We start from the raw sequence: 3,833 nt of genomic DNA, 5'->3' as shown, positions 1-3,833 counted from the left end.
CAATGTGGTCTTTATGGAAGAGTGGCAAGAAGAAAGCCATTGTTAAAAGAAAACCATAAAAAGTCCCGTTTGCAATTTGCCAGAAGCTGTTGGGGACACAGCAAACGTGTGGAACAAGGTGCTTTGGTCAGATGAGACCAAAATTGAACTTTTTGGCCAAAATGCAAAATGCTATGTGGCGGAGAATTAACACTGCACATCACTCTGAACACACCATCCCCACTGTCAAATATGGTGGTGGCATCATGATCTGGGGCTGCTTCTCTTCAGCAGGGACAGGGAAGTTGGTCAGAGTTGATGGGAAGATGGATGGAGCCAAATACAGGGCAATCTTGGAGGAAAACCTGTTTGAGTCTGCAAAAGACTTGAGACTGGGGCAGAGGTTCACCTTCCAGCAGGACAATGACCCTAAACATAAAGCCAGGGTTACAATGGAACGGTTTCAAACCAAACATATTCATGTGTTAGAACGGCCCAGTCAAAGTCCAGACCTAAACCCAATCGAGAATTTGTGGCAAGATCTGAAAACTGCTGTTCACAGACGCTCTCCATCTAATCTGACTGAGCTTGAGCTGTTTTGCAAAGAAGAATGGGCAAAAATTTCAGTCACTAGATGTGCAAAGCTGGTGGAGACATACCCTAAAAGACCTGCAGCTGTAACTGCAGCAAAAGGTGGTTAGCAGCTGAGGCACCAGGATTCATTTTTCTTTTTCTTCTTCTTCTTCTTCTTCTGAACCTGTCAATCTGGGCTGAGCCTTGTGATTGCTGAATGAATGCTTTTGATATAAACGCTTTTATTTATTACAGGTGGACACGCACGTATAACTGATTATTGTTACTGTGGACACTGAAGAACGAAGTAGGCGATCCGTTCACAAACAGGCGAAACATTTTCTTTCGGTGCAAAAACGAATCAACGAACTGAGCACACAGGAACAGCTGACTGTGGGGCTGAAACCCTCAATCTTCCACGTGTTTCTGCACGCGCCGAAATGACCTCTATTTATTTTCAAAGAGCCATCAGGGGAACTTCCTAAAGTCTGACCTGCATCCACCCTCCGCTCAGTGTCCTCCTCAGTCATGCTGATCACCACGATCTCTGCAGAAGCCTAAACCGAATCATTAAACTGAGCTCGCACGGCAGTTATTTGCCGGTGACGTGGCTGTTTAAGTTTTTATTAACAAATTGTATGAATTTGTGTAACTTATAGTTGAAGCGTATCAGTAGGATTCAGCTTGAGGGGGCACAGTGACTGACTGGACGGGCCTGAACGGCAAAAGCCGTCCATCAGCTGATGCTGCAACCTGTGACCCGCAAACAGAAGAATTCCTACTGAAAACAAATGTTTTTTTTTTAATTAAGAAAAACCGCGTCTATGTGATCTGTTTCTTAATTCTCATGACAAATTGGTTTTGTTTTGTTTTTTTTTTCTTTTTTAATTCCCACTGAGGTTTCTGTGTAAATGTCCCATAAACAGCAGGAGAAAGGCTGCAGGTTCAAATCCTCAGACAGTCAAACATAACACTCATGTCACAGATACACGTCCACACAAGTACAGGTCACAGATAAGGAAAGTTTCTTCATGTTTCAGAGGTCTCTCAGTGGAGGATGGCATGTTTCCTTTGATTCATAAAGGTACTGGTCGGTGTGAAGATGTGAAAATGACTGCTGCAAATTTTCCCATTAAAACGTAATAAATGTCAGCATTTTTTTTTTTTTTTTTACAAAAGGAAATATTTTGTTTTTTTCTTAATTTAAACATTTATTTTTGAATTAATAGAGCATAAAGCCTAACGCCATGCCAGCTTCTAGCTTTTTCCCACTGTGTGTAGAACAAACCTGATGACACAGAAAGCTTAAAGCCAACCAAACACGTCCAACCTTTTCTGTTTTTTTCCCCAAGACTGGCAAAAGTGACGCCAACTGAGCCCAAAGACAGCTGTGTGTGGTTATCACAATAAACATAACATTTTTTTTCTCAGTATTTTTTGATTTTATAAATTGGTTTGTGTGTTAGTGAATTAATAATAAACTGTAACAGGCTCACGAATGTTAACAGAGTTAAAATAGTCACAGCTCGCTGTCATTAACAGTCTCCTCGTTCCTCCAGACCATGTGTTAATCATAATTATTGATAATCAGGTATAATCAGTAGCTTTGTTTGGACTTGTGCAGGGCGTGCCTGTGTCATTGTTTCATTGAACAGCATTATCAAGATGTGGCGATAACAAAATTGGCCAGCAGGTGTTTCACTATGCGGGTTTCAGATTGTTTCGAAGCTTCGATACAATTCCAGCACAAATAATTAGAACAGTGTTTCACAAAGCCTCGTTTTGTCCATCACTGGATGGAATAACCCTCCGAACCAACCATGCATGGTTACAAAACTGTGTGGCTTCCTCCTGGCTCCAATTCCCCACACCTGTGCCCCTAAGGCCTTCCTTAAATAGGGTAAACAACCAGTCTAAAGCCTGTTGATTGTATCTCTGATTGATCTGAGTTAATTCAATAGTTACTTCCTCCAAACCATCAATGTGTCTATTAGACCCCATTCCTACATGACTGCTCAAAGAAGTCCTTCCATTAATTAATGCTTCTATCATAAAAATGATCAATCAGTCTTTATTAGTTGGCTATGTACCAGAGGCCTTCAAGGTGGCTGTAATTAAACCGCTACTTAAAAAGCCATCACTGACCCAGCTGTCTTAGCTAATTATAGGCCAATCTCCAACCTTCCTTTTCTCTCAAAGATTCTTGAAAGAGTAGTTGTAAAACAGCTGACTGATCATCTGCAGAGGAACGGTTTAGTTGAAGAGTTTCAGTCAGGTTTCAGAATTCATCACAGTACAGAAACAGCATTAGTGAAGGTTACAAATGATCTTCTTACAGCCTCTGACAGTGGACTCATCTCTGTGCTTGTCCTGTTGGACCTCAGTGCAGCTTTGATACTGTTGACCATAACATTTTATTACACAGATTAGAGCATACTATAGGTATTAAAGGGGTAAATATCACCAAAAAGTGCTTTTGGGACTTCGTAAATCGTTCCAAAAAAAGTTTCAGTTTCCCAACTAATTTCATATCCATTGTATCAAGTTGACCTTAAGCTGTTGTAAATGCATGTTGGTCAAGCTCCCACACTTTTTATGAATTTACTGCAAGCAGATAAAGAATGAGCACATTGTAAAATATGTCCACCCTGTCACCCTAGCTAAAACTAACAGAAATTATAGATAAAATGACCTTTGTTTTCGTAATTTTAATTAAAAAAAAAAAAAAACCCTTGTGGATTCATATGAAATCATTTTTTTCCGCTCTAACAGTTTAAGCTGGGAGGGCCATCGGGCAGCTGTGTTCATGCCTGTGCGTGCTCACCGCATCGGTCCGCAAAGTAATGGCAGCGGTCTGCCGAGAAACCGCACTGATCCTTCAACGTAACCTGACATGCTCCTCCGGAGAAATCGAACTACATGTCGGGTCCACACAGCCCACAAGGTTGTGATTAACCTGTTCAGTCCTTGTGCATTTCTGCCTACTTTTTGCTGCAGTGTTTGAATTTATCAGTGAGAGAATAACAATCAGGAATAATAATCAAAGCATCAATATAAGGACTCACAAATGTCAGCAAATTCCTGGAGGGAGACTGCTGGAACTATCAGAATGGACGTGAGGAAATGAAGAAAGTGGAAAAACACGGACAAATATGTTTGCAGCCAAAAAACTGAGCACAAAGAGCGAGGACCAAAAAAGTCCCAGCTGGCACCGCCTATAAAACACCAGCACGTGACCACAAGGTAGTTAACACACACAATCCAGCTACACAAGCATAAAT

This window comes from Archocentrus centrarchus, chromosome 13, assembly GCF_007364275.1.
Source record: "Archocentrus centrarchus isolate MPI-CPG fArcCen1 chromosome 13, fArcCen1, whole genome shotgun sequence".
In the NCBI taxonomy this organism is placed as follows: Eukaryota; Metazoa; Chordata; class Actinopteri; order Cichliformes; family Cichlidae; genus Archocentrus; species Archocentrus centrarchus.
This window is presented reverse-complemented; position numbering follows the sequence as displayed.